The following is a 19724-nucleotide window of genomic DNA, read 5'->3' on the forward strand; positions in this document are numbered from 1 at the left end:
GATCAGGTCACGACAGAGATGGCCAAAATGGCCTTAACGGCAACACAGATCCAACCACCGGTGACTTCGGTAAGTGTACATAATAAAGAAACGGATCGACCTGTACATACCAATAAGACCCCGGCAACGGAAACCGTTCCGGCGAGAGATGCGGCGCAAGCCCAGGAGCTTGCGGAATTGAGAGATGAACTTGCCGCACAAGAAGCGCTAAGGAGCCGTGAACGGGAATTGAAGACAACGGCCGAAGCCAAATTAAAGAAGACTGCTGAGAACCTCTGCCGGGCAGAGGAGAGCCTCCGGAAAGGCCATCAAGCGTACGACCGACTAAAGGAGGAGAAAGACAAAGTGCTGCAGGAAGAGGACAAGCTGCGGAAAACGGCGGAAACGGAGATTGAACGGCTAAAGGAAGAGCTCCGCCAGCAGAAGGACCGCGAGGACCGGGCCCGTCGACAGATCAACGCACGGCTCAAGCAAAAGACAGATGATTTTGAGCACCTGCATCGGGACTACAAACGGCTGGAAACGGAGCATAAGGAACGGATGGCCGAGCTCCAGCAGGAAGTTGATCGGGCCGCGACGGCAATCGCCGACGAACGTGCGGAAAATACAAGACGCTTGGACGAGGCGGAGAAGGTCCGGATGGAGCTCCAGAGGCAACAGCAGGAAGAAAAAGAGAGAGCATCAACAGTATTGCAGAAATTACAAAGCACATATCAAAGGCAATTGACGCATTACAAGGCGCAGGTGGAAGACAACATAAAAATCATCAAGCAACTGAAGGAGGAACGACAAGCGGCGGAAACCAAATCACAATTAGGAACGAGCCGGATTCAGTCCATCCTCCAGGCATGGCTGAATCAGACAAAACACTTGATTGATGAAAGCTTTGTAAGATGGTGGACAAAGTGGGCACAAAACGCGGCGGAACTCCAATTGCTACGGGCAGACGTGGCAAATCGGCGGAAGGAAGGAGATGATTGTTATACGTTGACTTCGGAGGACTTCACCGCCATACGGGACGAGCTGGCCGACGACTACCAAGTCCTGGCGGATGAACAGCTGGCGCAGGTTAGGCAGCTCGTAGCTCAGCTAGACGATGATAGGCTGGATGCTCAAATCCAGTTTGAAAGCTACGAGCGGTCCCGGGTTCGAGAAGAAAAAGCACGGGAAGCGGCAACGGTTAACCTTAGTGATGAGGAATCGTCGCTGGCTGAGGGCCAGCCTGGAACCAATCAACCGGAGACCACTACGACGAAGGGAGCAACGACGGAGACGCCGGTGTCAGAGCAACAAACGGAGGAGCAGCAGCAGCAGCCATCAACGGACCCGTCGCAGCAGACGTCAATAGAGCAGCAACAACAACAACAACAACAACCAATTCCAGATGAACCATTGGAGACTCTCGAACAAAGCATTCTGGATATTTTGGACGAAGAATAGCAAGGGTCGGTTGTGGATTCGACGTACAAGGTATTGTCCCACGGGCGTGCCATGTGTTACCGGCCGGCAAAGGAGTCCAGAGTGGGAAACAGAGAGTTATTTAAGTAGTAGGAATGTGGTTGTAATTAAGCTATGAGTGTGGACGGACGGACCGGAATCGGTATGCCGTTCCGGATCCGGACCGATCCCGAACAAGTGCGGATGGCACCGTTTTGTAATACAGACCGGAAACCTATTTAAAGGCCCAGATACAATGTAATGAATAGCGGTTAATTAATAAAAAGCTTAGCGTTGTTATCTCTCTGTGTTAATTGCCGTTCTGCCTTAATTGTTATATCTTACGCGTGTGATTAGGAAATACGATCATGCTAAGTAACTTAATTAAGTCGGATTAAGCGTTGAGTCTAATCCGATTGCCGTAACACCCTTTGGTGAAGTGTCTTCCGTAGACACCCTGTGTTAGGCCATTGTCCGGCCCTAAGAGTTAACACAAGGATGCCCACTCTCACCAACACTATTTGGTCTACGCATTGATAAATTGGAAGAAATGGTTACCAAGTTTGCAAAGGAAGAATGTGTTGAAGAAGTTGCCATTGGGAATGTTGTGATTATGCTTTTGCTATATGTAGATGATGTAGTGCTTTTTTGCAAATACTTTAGGAGATGCACAAAAGCTTATGAAGGCATTGGAATTTTTTTTTGCATGCATACTAAATTAAGTGTCAATAGCTCTAAAACAAAGATTATGCTTGTGAAGAGCCAAAAAAGAGATAAACCATGCATTATGTACAACAATGAGCCACTTGAATGTGTGGAAAGCTTCAAATATCTTGGCCTTGAAGTTCCTTCAAATCATAGATGGAATGAATGTGCTACACACCACTTAGAGGTAGGCAAACGAGCATATTATGCATTTGAGAACACATGCAATCTTGGAGATATTAAGTGTTGGGTCCTCAAGAAATATCTTTTCGACACTTTGGTGACACCAGTTCTTCTCTATGGGGTGGAAGTATGGGGCGGTAGCATCCCTAAATCTATGTGGAAAGAGTTTGAAAATGTCCAAAAGCATTTTCTTACCAAGTTTCTACAAGTTAAGAAACAAACGCCCTACACCCTCCTCCTTGAGACGGGATCGCTTCCCATTGAGATCATGGCCATGGAAAGGGTTGTTGAATACATGCTTAAGGTTCAAAAAAGTCCCCACATCGACTTCCTAGAATTGCGTGGGAAGCAAGCAAAAAGATCCAAAAGACGCATAAAAGCAAAATTTTGTGTTCCGGTTGGATGTAAGATATAGAAAAATGGTTTGGTAGATGGGATGCGAGACACTTGCTTCATGATGCATCATTAGATTCCTCTGTAAATGAGGCATTTTTGCAACGCCAATGTATCATGACATGGGACAAACGTGGAGGCTCACGCTTCACACATTATACTACACATGTTGCACCTAACTACAAAACCATATTCTTTGCGGAACGGGGAAATCGTACACATCCATACATGTTAGAGCCCATACCGTTATTTGCCATTCGAACCATTGCTTCCATGCAACTTAGCTCACATGCATTGCGATGTGAAACAGGGCGTTGGGGTACAAGTGATGAGAGTGGTCGGCTATGCACACTTTGCCCTAAACAAGTTCACGAGTCTGAGTATCACACTTTGATACAATGCTCTGCCTTTGATCATATTCGACCATGCTTTCCACATCTCTTCGATCGAGCCCAATCTTTGCATGAATTCCTCTCACAACCACAATGTGCACTCTCGATTGCAACATTCATTGGTAAAGTTTTTGAACATCGAGGTATCATGTGAAATGTAATATTTTTGGTCTTATAGGTCATATTTGACCTCCGAAGATGATAATATAATCTATCTATCTATCTATCTATCTATCTATCTCTGTACAATAGTTGCAACAATATGACAACAACACACTCACACACTAAAGTGATTGCCCTAAGTCATATTTATAGTTATATGAACTTAGGGCTATTTACAAATATAGCCTCAATGGGCTTATTCAAGACATATTTACAAATCTGTCTTCCCTTCCGGTTTTCACGGGGTCCACCGATCCGGTTTCTGGATCTCTTCCGGTTCTCACCAGTTCTCCTCCGGTTTCCGGATCTCTTCTGGTTCTCACCGGGTCCTCTTTATTCATCATCGGATCCCATCCGGAGAGACTGATTTCCCAACAAGGTACACCACGTTACTTCTAAGTGCTTCACCGAAGTTGGCACAGTCTCTTCGGGCGTGGCCAACGGCATCACACCATACATACCTTTGGTCAACTGGCGGCCGTCGGTCGCGCGATTGGCCTTCGTCGTCCCTTCGGGCTTGAGCGATCTGGAGATCGTGCACCATCTTCGTCAACTCCTCTTGAGATGCGCCCCCGGACGGTCTTGCAACCACATTGGTCGGTGTTGTGCCTGACTCAAGCCACCGTCTCATTTTGTCCACTCTGGTCAGAACCCGTTCCTCCGGCTTCCTCCCGACACCCGCGTCGATCATCAACGACCCCGCGTCATTCGAATCGCGTCATTTGTCGAAACGGCCGCAAATTCTTTTGACCACGGCCCAGTTAGCCGTGAGCCCTTCATCCATCTCCAAGAGGAGACCAAACTTCTCACGGTCGAGCACGTTGACCGACTTCACAAACAGTAGGACCTTGCTTGTGTTGAGAATCGAACTCAACTTCCCATAGAAATATGTTTCACACTAGCTCATGGACATACCAAACTAGTTTTGTAAATAGTAGAAAGGTCCCTTGCCCTAGTTTAGTTGGTATTTAAACCAATGTTTTGTAACTTTGTTACAGTTGGAAGTAATACATAGTTTTCTCATAAGTGCTCATACACACACACACACACACACACACACACACACACACACACACACACACAGTCCTACCGCTGCATACAATCACTCTCCTTTATTTACATGGTATTAGAGCGTGTGGTTTTCTGATCAAGACTAATCGACTGTGGTGTTCTACATACCGACAATCAACAGAACCGGTTCAAGAAACAGAGAAGAAATCATCATGAATACTCAAATGGGAAGCACTCTTCCTACGGAGAAGCTCGACAGGACAAACTTTGCATCTTGGGAGTACAAGATGCATCAGTACCTTTTCAGACAAGGATATTGGAGCTAAATTGAAGGAGCTCACGAAACGCAGCCCAACCCAACACACGTTGACTACCCCATTTGGGAGCAGGCCGCAAGCCGTGTGTTGTATTGCCTTACATCATGCGTACATGATCACATGCTCGGCTATATTCGAGAGACGAAAACACCGAAAGAAGCGTGGGGCAATCTAAAGAGGATCTTCGCGGCCAATACTATTACCCGCAAGCTCCAGCTTCGTCAGGAGTTGAATGGCATTCAACAAAGGGACATGTCAATCGACAACTACGCCTTGAAGATCAAGGAGTTGTGCGATGCACTCGGGTCGATCAATGTTGGCATTGACGACGTAGAAATGGTGCAGATATGCCTCGAAGGCTTGGCACATCGATTCAGCGCAATAAAGTCCGCCGTCTTCGCAAGAGAGAATCCTCCCACCTTTTTCGATCTCCAGTCAATATTGCTGGTCAAGGAGCAACGCACTAGAGGGTCAGATGCTCTACTCCCATTCGGATGATAGAAGAAATTTCAGCCGTGGAAATAGAGGTCGATTCAGACAAGGCTGTCACGGTCAGTAGACCCAAGAGCATAACTCCCACCAATGGCAAGCGGACAGGAACAATCCTAGAGAGTTCGGCAGAAGGGGGAATCATCAAGCCGGACCAAGCAATCGTGATAACCCAATCAAATGCGGATATTGCGGAAAACTCGTTCACTACGAAGAGGAGTGCCGAAAGAAGAAGCGAGAGTCGGCTTCAACCAGTCGACAGCTCACGAACTACGCATCCAATTCCGACTACAACAATTGTAGCAGAATGTTCACGAATTATGCATCGAATTCCGACTACGACGATCGTAGCGGAATGTTCATGATGAGGAACAAAGTGCACTCAATGGCGAGACAAGGTGAAACAAGCACCACGCCCTTAGAGAATGTATGGTTTGTTGACTCGGGAGCATCCAACCACATGACATCTCATGAAGATTGGTTTCGCGAATTACGAAAACCCGAACATCCCGGATATGTCGAGACAGGCGATGACACAACTCATCCAATACAGCATATCGGGAACGTCCAATTTGGAAACGATGGCAAACAAACCTACCTTAAGAACGTACTACATGTTCCTACCATCACGAAAAACCTGGTCTCGGTCAGCCAGATTGTCGAACAAGGAATGCAAGTACGATTCAACAATGATGGGTGCTTTATCGAAAGAGGTGATCGAGTCGTAGGTCACGACCTGTTGGAGACAATGTCGTCAATGCGGAAGATCAAGTAGCATTCGATTCGTGCTTGAATACCTGCGTATGACAGTTTCTAGGTCGTTGCACAGAGAGAGAGAGAGACACACACACACAAAAGACTCTTTATTTCACAAAGCAATAATACAACACCCAACCTTACAAAAAGGTTACAAGGTCACTATATATAGTGACCGACTTAGGGCAACTACCCTTTATGCTAATTACATAAATGGCCAAAACGGGATAGTGTGAATACGTCCATTATACACATGTATTCGACACTCCCCCGTAATGGGCGTATACATGGGTTATCTAAGATTACAGGTATAGACTTAGGTTCTCGGACATATCAGCTTTGTTCGAGTCGGCAGGGTCCGAAGGCAGAAGACCGAACTGGTCGGGTCGGAACAGTTGAAGCCGATCATTAAGGAACTGATGTCGGTTGTCGGAACTATCCTGTGCTGTGTCCGGCTCTAACCGGACTGGTTTGTCGTTACGCCCATCTGATGCCGAAGAGACCGAAAGCGGTCTGCCGAAAGACACTTGGTCATTCCGTCTGCAACATTGTCGGTTGTGGATATTTTCTCTAGACCGATTTTCCCTGAAATGACGCAGTCCCGAACGAAGTGATATCGAACGTCGATATGTTTGGAGGCGTTGTGGTGAACCGGATTTCTCGACAAGGCAACAGCACCTTGACTGTCGCTATAGACAACTGGGGCCGAGTCATGGTCGACTTGCCGAAACGTGTGCGCCAGCCGACCAAGCCATAAGGCTTCTTTTGCTGCGTCGGACGCAGCTACATATTCTGCTTCGGTCGTTGAGGTCGCTGTGCACTCCTGAAGTTTCGACTTCCACGAAATTGCTCCATTGCCGAATTTGAAGCAGTATCCGGTTGTTGATTTCCGACTGTCTATACAGCCGGCGAAGTCCGAGTCGGTGTAACCGACTACGCCTGAGGTTCGGTTCGGACCGAAGAGAATGCCGTGGTCTTTTGTGCCAGCCAGATATCTGAACACATGCTTGACTGCGTTCCAATGCGATCGGCCGGGATTGTGCATAAATCTGCTAACGACTCCTACGGCGTGAGAAATATCAGGCCGTGTCGCGACCATCAGGTACATAAGGGAGCCGACTGCCGGTGCATACGGTACCGACTTCATATCTTCCCCCTCCGGACCGGATGTCGGGCAGTCTCGCTGAGAGAGCCGAAGATTCATAGGGAGCGGGGTTGAAGCAGATTTGGTTGATTGCATGTTGAAGCGTTCTAAGACACGTCGGATATAGTCGGTCTGAGACAGAAAAAGATGTCGTTTATTGCGATGCCGACTAATCTTCATGCCGAGTATGTGTCGTGCCGGACCGAGGTCCTTCATGGCAAACTTCAACCGCAGTTGCCGAATGAGATCGGCAAGTTCGCCCGCGTGGCGTCCAGAAATTAGCATGTCGTCCACGTAAATGATGAGGAAGATGGGTGATCCATCTTGAGCTGTGTTGGTGAAAAGACAATGGTCCTCATCGCTTTTTGAGAAGCCGATCGATTGGATGAAGTCGTCGAACTTCTTGTACCATTGTCTCGGTGCCTGTTTGAGGCCGTATAGACTCTTCCTGAGTCGGCAGACTAGATGTTCTTGGCCAGGTGCCACGAAGCCTTTTGGCTGCTCCATATAAATTTCCTCCTCGAGATCACCATGGAGGAAGGCTGTTTTGACATCTAGCTGAATCAGCTCCAAGTTGTCGGCTGCCACTACGCCGAGTAGAAAACGAAGGGTTGTCATTTTCACCACTGGTGAAAAAATCTCGTTGAAGTCGACGCCATATTCTTGTCGGAAGCCCTTCGCAACTAATCTGGCCTTGTACTTTGGGGTGGTCGAATCAGACGTCTCTTTTAGTCGATAAACCCACTTGCAAGGAAGAGCACGTCGGTTCCTAGGTAATTCGACCAGATCCCAAGTCTTGTTTGCCCGGATGGAGTGCATTTCCGACTCCATCGCCAGATGCCAGGTGGCGGAATCGACAGATGTCGATGCTTCTTCGTAAGACGTCGGTTCGCCGGCGTCGGTGAAGAAAATTCCAGGAGAGTACCTCTCCGGAGGTTGCGACAGTCTCTCGGATCGTCGAGGTATGATTGGACTGGTCGCATCGGGTATCGTGGTTGGATGGTCCGAAAGCGGATTGTTCTGCTGTGCCGAGTCGGAGTTGTCCGAGTCGGTAGTGTAAGGTTCAGCTACCCGTGAAGCTGGCCGTGTGTTGAGAGCGGGGCCTTCTTGAAGGGTCGGCACATCGGAAAATGTTACCCTTCGGACTTCGATCGGTTTGTCGACTGATGGATTCATAGCCGACTCGTTGAACACAACGTCCGAACTTCGGACGATTTGTCTGCGTTCGGGATCCCAGAGTCGGTATCCCATTTCGCCGTCGGATCCATATCCAAGGAAAATGCATTTCCTGGACCGAGGTGCAAGTTTTCGGCGATCATCTTTCGGAATAAGGGCGTACGCCTCGCATCCAAAGATCCTCAGCTTGTCGTAATTCGGCTTACTGCCGATCCATCGTTCCTGAGGAATTTGAAGTCCTAGAGGTCTACTTGGCGACATATTGATTATGTGTACTGCCGTGAGTAGAGCCTCTGCCCAGAAGCCATCCGACAGTCCGGAGTGTTGGAGCATGGAAACTATCCGTTCTTGGATTGTGCGATTCATGCGTTCGGCAATCCCGTTTTGCTCCGGGCTGTGTGGTGCCGTAAATTCACGTCGGATGCCGCGTTGTCGGCAGAATTTGACGAATTCTTCGGATTTGAACTCTCCCCCATTGTCTGTCCGAAAGCATTTCAGCTTTCGGTCGGTTTGATTTTCTACCATAGCGAGCCAATCGGTGAAGATCGAGAAGACCCGATCTTTGGTGCGAATCGGATAAGCCCACACCTTTCGAGTCGAATCGTCAATAAAAGTGACGAAGTAAGAGGCACCGCCGAGAGACTGATGCGGCATTGGGCCACAGACGTCCGAGTGGACCAAATCAAGAGGTCTCGTTTCTCTTGGTGCTGATGTCGGGTGTGATGCGGCTGCTTGTTTGCCATACTGGCAATGCTCGCAGAATTGATGGTCGGAGAAGGAGAGTTTTGGGATGTATCCGGCTCTAGATAGATGCGTAATGCCGGCCTTGCTGAGGTGTCCTAATCTTCTGTGCCATAGTGATGACACAGGAATATCCACCAAAAACAGGTTACCCTCTCTGAGCGTAACATGTAACGGATACAGTGAGTGTATCTTGGGTCCTCTAGCAAGCAGGAGGTTCCCCCTGTGGAGTGTCCACCCTCCCGAAGAAAAACCGGCACGAATGCCGTCTTCATCTAGTTGTCCGACTGAGATCAATGGCCTTGAGAGCTCGGGTACATGTCGGACATTGTGGAGTACAAGTGTAGAGCCACCTGCAAGGTTGAGCTCTACTGTGCCGATTCCGATGATGTCACAGTGTTGTGAGTTGCCGACTCGAACTGAGTCGGAGTGACGGATCGTATATTGCCGAAATTGGGATCGATGAGGAGTCACGTGAAATGACGCGCCCGAATCTAAGAGCCATGTGCTCGATTCTTCAGTCGTGAGTAGAACTTCTGATCCGACTGGATTTTCGATTGATAGTATATTCGGGTCGTCCGGTAGTACATCAGCTGAGAAGCTGACGTAATTGATCTCCTCATGCCGGCCACTCTTCTTGTTGTTCTTGTTCTTGAGTGCGTGGCAGTCGGCTTTGATGTGTCCGGGTTTCTTGCAATAGTTGCAGATTCGGTTATCCCGTGACTGGCTCCGTCTTCGCTGATTGTTCGGCGGTCGTGAGGAATCTCTTCCTCGTATGTTCGATCGGTCTGTCGAACCTTGTACTACGTAAGCGTCGTCTGTTGAGTCTTTGGCGAAAGACTTTCTCCGAGCTGCTTCGGTCAGGATTGCGCTCGTGACTTCGGAGTATTTAACAGCCGTGGTTGACGCGTTGCACACGGTTGTGACGAAAGTTTCCCATGATGAGGGAAGGCTGCTCATGAGTATCATTGCTCTGAGTTCATCCTCGATTGCCGTCCCCTGTGACGAGATTTGGGAGCTTATGCTTTCGTACTCATTGAGGTGTGCTTGAACCGAATCGGATTCTTTCATCCGCAAGTTGTAGAGGCGCCGGATCAGAAACATCTTCGTTGCGGCGACCTTTTTTTCGTAAGTGTCCGACAGTGTTTTCCACAGTTCGAATGCTGTCGTACACGATTGCACCGTAAAGTATACCGATTCCGATAGGTGCATCCGAATCGTGGCTCGAGTGGTAGTACCGGCTGGTGTGGCATACGAGCCTGCTCCGTTGGCTGGCCCATTCGCTAGCATAGGTCACATTCTTTTGCGTACCGTACCGCATCTCTTAATGTCGTTGGCCACCATAGGCCACTTTGCCATATTTTCCTGGCCGTCGCATCTCCGGCATAGTGACCTCCGGCAACTCCGCAGTGGGCTTCTCTCAATATCAGTTCCTTTTCATCGCTGCGCACCGCCCGTCTCCATATGTCGTCCGCGCCCTTGTGGTACAGTGTGACGGCAATTAACACAGAGAGAAAACAACGCTAAGCTTTTTATTAATTAACCGTTATTCATTACATTGTATCCGGGCCTTTAAATAGGTTTCCGGTCTGTATTACAAAACGGTGCCATCCGCACCTGTTCGGGATCAGTCCGGATCCGGAACGGCATACCGATTCCGGTCCGTCCGTCCACACTCATAGCTTAATTACAACCACATTCCTACTACTTAAATAACTCTCTGTTTCCCACTCTGGACTCCTTTGCCGGCCGGTAACACCTTGCTTAACACCAATAGTGCTTTTGAAAAAGTCTGAAAGTTTATCTCTCATGTGCACACAACATATAACCTTCTCATAAATTCGGGAAATTGCAAGCATATATTCACTTGGCACCTCAAGTTCTTCCATTCGCCTCCAAAGATGCTCATGAGGTACCATATCAAAAGCTTTCTTGAAGTCTACAAAGCAACAATATAAACCTTTACCTCTAAGGCGACTTTCCTCCATTAATACTCGAAGGGTGATAAGGTGATCAATGGTGCTATGGTGTTTCCGAAAGCCAGCTTCTCCATAAGCTCTCTTACCACTTTTTTCAGCCCATACACTTATCTTTGATTCCATTATACATCCAAATAATTTTGCCCTTAATGAGCCAACCATGATGGTTCGATAGTTGTTTACATTATTTATATCTCCACCTTTATGTAAAGGTTTGATCCAATTTGTAGTCCAATCGTACGGCATACCATGTTGCAATGCATCATTAAACATATCGTTTATCCATATATGTGCTTCCTTTCCCGTCCATTTGAGCATTTCAACCTTTATACATTGAAGATCGCTTGCCTTTCGAGAGGCCAATTTCTTAAGTCCTATGCATATATCTTCAATCGTAAAGAAGGGAGGCATATGTGAAAGAGAACCATAACACATCATCTTTCCGGCAAGAGATAACTCATATAAATTCCTACAATGCATAGACAAGTCGTGAAGAGTTAAGTCACCATAACTCTCAACACGTTTTCCCTTTAGATTTCCCCAAAATTTAGCACATGCATGTGCTTTCTCTTGCGTTTGGATAAATTGTTGAGTAACTTCCCATATTCTTCTCTTTCTTTGAATAAGCCTTTTATACTCATGCAAATGCTTTTGGTAATTCTCTTTATCCTTAACTACATCCAAAACCATAAGGCACTTTCGAGCTTCATGACATTCTTTATCAAACCATTTTTTCCTAAGTTTCTTCGTGCATTTCCAAGATGTGCGGTTGGTCGAAAAACATTTGTTTGTACATGAGAGAATGACTTTCTTGAAAGATTCCCATTTGCATTCTAGTGTGGCACCATGTTGTATCTTTGTCATTTGTAACATATCCTCAACCATCTTGGAATACATGGGTGCTCGCTTAAGGTTCATGCTCAAGTGCGATTGTTTATTATCTTCAATAGCCTTCTCACAATCAAACCTATGCATACATTTGAGATCAATACATAAAGGCCTATGATCGGATTCCGGTGTCCATTCACCAAGTGAGAATTTATGTATATGATCCAAAATACCTTCGGAAAGTAGCACATAATCAATCACACTATTTCCATTGTGTTTTCTACATGTAAAACCATTAGTGTTGGTGTTGGAGACAATGTCGTCAATGCGGAAGATCAAGTAGCATTCGATTCGTGCTTGAATACCTGCGTATGACAGTTTCTAGGTCGTTGCACAGAGAGAGAGAGAGAGACACACACACAAAAGACTCTTTATTTCACAAAGCAATAATACAACACCCAACCTTACAAAAAGGTTACAAGGTCACTATATATAGTGACCGACTTAGGGCAACTACCCTTTATGCTAATTACATAAATGGCCAAAACGGGATAGTGTGAATACGTCCATTATACACATGTATTCGACACGACCATCGTGAAGGCCGTAGGTTTGTCCTCGAATCGAATGACGTAAAATTGTCCATGTTTGAAAAGGGCCTCAAAGTCGAAACCGACCTAAACTTGTGGCACAAGAGAATTGGCCACATCAACCTCTAGAAGCTTCAGAACATGCAATCGAAAGGAGTCGTAATCGGACTCCTGAACGTTACCGTGAAGGAGATTACGGGCATATGAAAAGTGTGCCAGCTCGGAAAGCAATGCCGAGATCCATTCCCAAAAAGACCGGAATGTGAGAAAAGGGATCTTGGATGTCGTACATTCATATGTATGGGGACCGGCCCAGACAACCACACTCGGCGGATGCCGATATTACGTCACGTCCATCGACGACTTCTCCAGGCACACCCAGATCTACCCGATGAGATAGAAGAGCGAAGTGTTCAGACACTTCCAGAGGTTCAAAGCCGAAGTCGAAAAAACTACGGGTCGGAACGTACGCTGCCTTCGATCAGATGGAGGCAATGAATATTTCTCGGATGAGTTTAAGACGTATCTCTAAAAGGAAGGAATCCGATGAGAATTTTCATGCCATCACACGCCCCAGCAAAACGGCATAGCCGAGCGGAAGAACCTGCACATAGTAGAGGTTGCATGGGCAATGATGAATGAGAAGAACATGCCGAAATCATACTGGGCAGAAGCGGGGAACATGGCCGTATACCTCATGAACCGGTGCAGAACCTCAGGAGTACACGACGCAACCCCCCATGAGAAGTTTCTTAGTAAGAAGCCGGACTTATCACATGTTCGTATTTTCGGCTCAATTGCTTATGTGCATATTCCCGATGATACGCGACAAAAGCTCAATCCAAAGTCGGAGAAATGTATCCTCGTGGGGTACTCGCTCGAACAGACGGGGTACAAATGCTACAATCCATCTACCCAAAAAGTTTGAACAAGTTGAGATATCGTTTTCGACAAGTCCGCATCCTGGTACACACCAGAGACAACTTCGACTCCGACTCCACTCGACCCGGAATACGCCGAAATAGAGGCAGAAGCCGAAGATCGACTTACGCGCATCTTCGAAGAAAGCCCGATTACGACAAGGCTTAGTGGGCCTCAAGAGCCTCCGAGCGATCAAAGCACATCTCAGCCACATCTGAAGCTGGACAAAGGGAAGGCGAAAATGCCGGAGTATGAAGACGATCACTTCAACGGCAACGAATCGACTCACTCCCTCGATAGTCAGTTCGAAGGCCTCAACATCAGAACAAATGGAGCGAAGAAAGCCTTAGTATCCGCGAACGAAAAGCTACGTTGGTCCACCCGAGAAAAGAACCCTGTAAACCGTTATGGCTACGACGAGTACATGGCGTATCATTACGTCTTTATGATGAGGTAGCATCAGTACGGGAGCCAGAAACTCTTTCCGAAGCTGTAAAGAATCTGCGATGGATCGACGCGATGAATGAGGAAATGCAAGCCCTATGCGAAAATGAGACATGGGATCTCGTTCCTCACACTCCGCACAAGAAAGCGATTGGCTACCAATGGATTTACAAAGTGAAACACAATGCCGATGGCCCCATAAATCGTTTCAAAGCACGGCTCATTGTGAAAGGATATCCACAAACGCACAGAGTTGACTATGAAGAGACCTTTGCCCCAGTGGCAAAGATGACAACAAAAGGGTGGTACCTTCATCAGATGGACGTAAAGAACGTCTTCCTCCAAGGGGAATTAGAGGAGGAAGTGTACATGATTCAACCACCCGTCTTTGAATCGCGCAATCATCCGAACGCCATTTGCCGACTCAAGAAGCCAGTCTATGACCTCAAACAAGCACCACGTGTGTGGCATTCGAAGATCACGTAGTATCTTCATCAAATCAGATTTCGAATGTCAAAATCTGATAATTCTCTGTACATTCGAAACGAATCGGATAGCCCGATTGTCATCATCCTATGCGTGGATGATTTGGTCATCGGAGGAAAGGATCTCACCGAGATTAACAAGGTCAAAACACTTCTCTCAAGCAGATTCGAAATGAAAGACCTGCACGAGCTCCATTACTTCTTAGGTATCGAAGTAATTCGGACACTAGTCGTGATAATGATCTCACAACGACACTACGTCCTCAACTTAATCTACAAGTTCGGGATGACGGAGTGCAAACCTGTGTCCACCCCGTTTGACCGTAATCTCATGCTTGATGTCGATTCCGGAACATCCGAGTGCGAACCAACTCAATATCGCCAATTGATCGGCAACCTCATCTACCTAACCATTACGCGACCCGACCTCAGCTATTCGGTCGGCCTACTTAGCCAATTCATGCAGAATCCGTAAAACCTTCATCTTTGGTACGCCAGTGTTACGATGGATTGTGGCATCAGATATAGGTCAAATACGATAATTCGACTTGAGGGGTACACAAACGCGGACTGGGCAGGTTATAAAGCGGATAGACGGTCAACATTAGGACTCGTCTTCTCCCTCGGCAACGGAGCAATCTCACGGAGTAGCAAGAAGCAACCAACAATCTCATTGTCAAGCACGGACGTCGAATACAGGGGCGCAGCGGTCGCCGTGTGCGAAGCCGTATGGCTCAAGCATATACTAAAGGATCTGATTCGTCTATACGTGCGTACCCATCGAGGATCTGATTCGTCTATACTATGACAACATGAGCAGTATCTACTTGGCGCGGAACCCCGTATTCCACACGCGGACTAAGCATTTCGAAGTGCACTACCACTTCATCCACGAACGTGTGCCAGCCGGAGATATAGACTTACACCATATCAACACAAATCTATAGGTAGCCGACATTTTCACAAAAGCGCTGGGTATCGACAAGTTGTGGCAGTTCGCGTCGAACCTTGGCCAATCTATTCTTGACCAGCCGAGCTTGAGGGGGAGTCCAAAACATGGAACCGATCGATGGATCGAAGCCGAACAAGGAGTACGCAACCGAAAAGCCAAACAATCGAAGTTCAAAGCATTCCGAAGACCGATCCGAAACATTTTTTCGATATTCGGAAGTTGTGTTCAAAGGGGCAAGTTGAGAATCGAACTCAACTTCCCATAGAAATAGGTTTCACACTAGCTCATGGACATAACATGCTAGTTTTGTAAATAGTAGAAAGGGCACTTGCCCTAGTTTAGTTGGTATTTAAACCAACCTTTTGTAACTTTGTTACAATTGGAATTAATACATAGTTTCTCATAAGTGCTCATACACACACACACACACAGTCCTACACTTGCATACAATCACTCTCCTTTATTTACTTGTATCGAACACAGTTCGGTCTAGTGTCAAGAGTCGCGCGAACTGCTTTTCAAACTCCTGAAGCAGAGCCGACGTATTCCATCCCTTGTCGGGGCTCTTGACCCAATCCATAAAGTCCTTCTTCGATAGTCAGAGAGAATCATTAAAGCCGTACTTCTCGAGCAGCCGCCCCTCGAAGTCTGGCCAATTACGACAAACCGCTTGCACTTCGAGCACCTCCGCATGGATGCTCGACGTTACGACCCGAGGGAATACGGACAATCGTCTGTCCTCTGGAATATTCCTCATCAACATCTCGGCCTTGTAGGCCTCCAGGTAGCTTGTTGAGTCTTTCCCATTAACCATCCTATTGTCGACCATCGTTTCTATGTCCCTATCAAGAGCGCTCGTGCCCTCGCGAGCGTTAACTAGGCGGTCTACAGCCACCAACATTGCTTCAGCGAGTTCACTTCCTCTCATCTTTGGACTCCTTTACTGCCCCTTTCATGTTGGTTTCACCAAAGGACGTCACGGTTTTCTCCGAGTAGGTGTTGAAACGGGCAAGACCACAGGGGTCTCGAACCAAGGAGTCAGAGGGAGTAGGAAGAGCGACCATGATGGTGTGTGAGGTCGGTTACCGGAAGCGGGACAACGAGTGTGTAGGTTCCCGGAAGGAACCATGTCGCGTAGTTCGCAGGTAGAGCAGGAAACCAGTTACGAAGAAACAGAAATAGAGATGAAAACCCGAAACGAGAAGAGATCAACTTGAACAATCGAAACGAATAGATTAAGGTAAGAAGAATACAACCAGGCTCGGCTGGTAGCTGAGTTGTACGTTGTACAGAACACACCCCCACACACGCACGCACACAAACATATCAAGGAGCCTCTAGTCGGGAGTTGAGGCTTCCTTTCAGAATCATACACAAGAGAGAGAGAGAGAGAGAGAGAGCTCGACCCACAACTCGACAACACTTCGTCCTCCCAAAACCCGGTGTCACGGAAATCCGCGCGTGCATGTCGGATAGGACGGAACCACGAGGGTCTTGGACTAGGTAGTAAGAGGAGGGAGAGAAGCTTGGGAGTTCAACCGAGAAGGAAGAGAAAGATTAAGATTCAAGAGAATAAGATCTAAACAAGACAAGATACATTATGGAAAGCCCCACACCAATTACAACCGTGGTCGTGTGGGCCGAATGTAAACCCTCTAGATGAAACCCTAACCGGATAGGGGAAAAGACGAAGAAGAAGAAGAAGAAGAATGAAACCCCTAAAACGAGATCCTAAAACCCAAAATTTTGAAACCCTAATGGCAACCCAAAGAAACCCAAAAAGTGGAAGCCCCTCCAAAGTGACCCCTCACTCCCTTTTATAGTAATAAGGGGTGAGGCACATTACAAAAAGGTGTGGTCAAATCCCCTTTCTTGCAAAGGAGAGTATTTGACCTCGATCTTAGGAGGTGAGATTGATGGGTCTTAACTCCCCCTCCTCTCACCGACATACTCAATGCCCACTACTCCCTACACCCATACTTCATGTGCCTCCCTCTAGTCTACAAAGTGCACATCACCTTTATACCTTTACATCTTACTTTTCCTCCTTACATTTGTCTATTATTCCTATGTTACAATTTTCCTAAGTTCACGTGCAATGTTGCACATCTTGTTTTATTCCTCCCGCTCGGGTTTTCTCACCATGACCGAAAATCCTCACGACACCGGATCCCTAAAACAAGCTCAAGCCTCCCGTTTTATAGCACGAAGGGAGATCGTTACATCGTGATCGGTGTCAGAGATTCCCCCCTTTGATTTCTTCGCATCAAATGCTTGCATTCTCTCTATGCGTGTGGGACTCTAAAGTACCCTTTAATTCCTACTACCTAGTACTTACCAGTCCTATGCTATGTACATTATGTTTGTGTACATGGCCGACTTTACCTCGCTCGACTCAAGGATGAACATACAATCTTCACAACGGCCGTGGGCTACAATTCGATCATCTTTTTCGATAAAACAACTGTCATTGTTGAATCATACTTGCATTCCGTGTTAGACAATCTAACCTACTGAGATCAAGTTCTTCGTGATTGTTGGGACATGCAAGACATTCTTGAGGTAAGTTTGGTCCCCGTCATTTCCGAATGGGACATTCCCGATATGCTGTATTGAATGAGTTGTGTCATCGCCAGTCTCGACATATCCGGGTTGATCGGGTTTACGCAACTCCCGGAACCAATCTTCATGAGACGTCATATGGTTGGACGTACCCGAGTCAACAAACCATACACTATTTGAGGCGGAAGCGCTAGTTGAAGCTCGTGTGGACATTGAGTGTGCTTTATGCCTCATTACGAACATTCCGCCACGATTGCCGTAGTCAGAATTTGTTACGTAGTTCGTGAGTTGTCGGCCTGCCTCACGTTTCTTCTTCCGGCACTCTTCTTCGTAGTGGCTTGGTTTTTCACAGTACCCGCACTCGACTGGGTTTCGGCGATTGCTCAGTCCGGCGTTATGACTCCCCCTACCGCCAAGTTCTCTGGGCCCGTTCCTGTCCGCTTGCCACTGGTGGGAGTTACGCCCTTCATTCCGCCGATCATTATGGCCTTGTCCGAAACAACCTCTGTTTCCACGACCGAAATCTCTTCTATTATCCGATTGGGAGTAAAGCAAATGACCATGTGATGCGTTGCTCCTCTGTCGGGCGTGATTCTCTTCGACCAGCAATATCGATTGAAGGTCGAAGAAGGAAGGAGGGTTCTTCCTTGCAAGAATGGCTGATCTAATCGCGCCAAAACGCGGTGCTAAGCCTTCGAGGTATATCTGCACCAGTTTGTCATCATCAATGAAGACGTTGATTGATACGAGGGTGTCACATAGCTCCTTGATCTTCAAGGTATAGCTTGAGATTGACATATCCCTTTGTTGGATGTTATTCAGCTCCTGACAAAGTTGGAGCTTGCGTGCGGCCATGTTGGTTACGAAAATCTTTTTGACATTTTCCCATGCCTGCTTCGGCATTTTTGCCTCTCGAATGTAGCCAAGAATATGATCATGAATGCATGATGCTAGACAATACAACACACGGCTCGCGGCCTGCTCCCAAGCGGGATAGTCAGCGTGTGTTGGGTTGGGTTGCGATTCGTGAGCTCCTTCAATGTAGGTTCAGTAACCTTGTCCGACAAGGTATTGATGCGTCTTGTACTCCCAAGATGCAAAGTTCGTTCTGTCGAGCTTCTCCGTAGGAAGAGCGCTTCCCATTTGAGTATTCATGGTGATTTCTTCTTCTGTTGATTAACCGGTTCTGTTGATTGTCGGCGTGCAACACAACACAATCGAATAGGTGTGATTAGACAACCACACGCTCTGATACCATGTTAAGAAATGGAGTCTGTGGTGATTGCAATACATCAGAAGATGAGACACTATGTGTTTGTGTGTGTGTGTGTGTGTGTGTGTGTAGCAACAGAGAGAGAGAGAGAGAGAGAGAGATAATCAAAATGTATATTACATAAGACTTCCAACGGTAACTAAGTTACAATGAGTTGGTTTATATACCAAGTAAGCTAGGGCAAGCGCCCTTTTTGCTATTTACAAAACTAGCCTGGTATGTCCATGGGCTAGTGTGAACCTATTCCTATGGGAAGTTGAGTTCGATTCTCAACAGAGGGGTCACATGGTAGGACACACCCGTTGAGCTTTATCGTTCATAGCTTTGAGTGCACGACAATCGGCTTTGATGTGCTTGGGTTTCTTGCAATAGTTGCAAATTCGATTGTCCCTGGACTTGCTCCGACTTTGCTAATTGTTCGGTTGTCGGGAAGGCCCCGAATCAGATATACCTTTGTGGCAGCTATCGTCTTCTCATAAGTGTCTAAGAGTGTCTTCCACAATTGGAAGGCAGTAGAACACGATTGGGGAGGTCGAATGACTGCGGCCACGTCAATTCGCTTTTTTTCTTTTCGTGTTGGGCCGCGCTGCAATTTTCTAGCTCATCTAAGAGTTGACCTGATATCTCTATACTGCATGAGTGTGCAATGTTGAACTCATTCTTTTTTACAACATGTAGTGTGGGGGCATGCTTTGAACCCGTAGTCTTTAGGCCATGAGCCTGACGAGTTGGCCATTTTTTGCTACGGATGTAGCGCGCGTTCTGACTCCACGCTCGCTCTCCG

This window comes from Azolla caroliniana, unplaced genomic scaffold, assembly GCF_043228905.1.
Source record: "Azolla caroliniana isolate FFs.n. ecotype wild unplaced genomic scaffold, voAzoCaro1.0.p SCAF_17, whole genome shotgun sequence".
Classification (NCBI taxonomy): domain Eukaryota; kingdom Viridiplantae; phylum Streptophyta; class Polypodiopsida; order Salviniales; family Salviniaceae; genus Azolla; species Azolla caroliniana.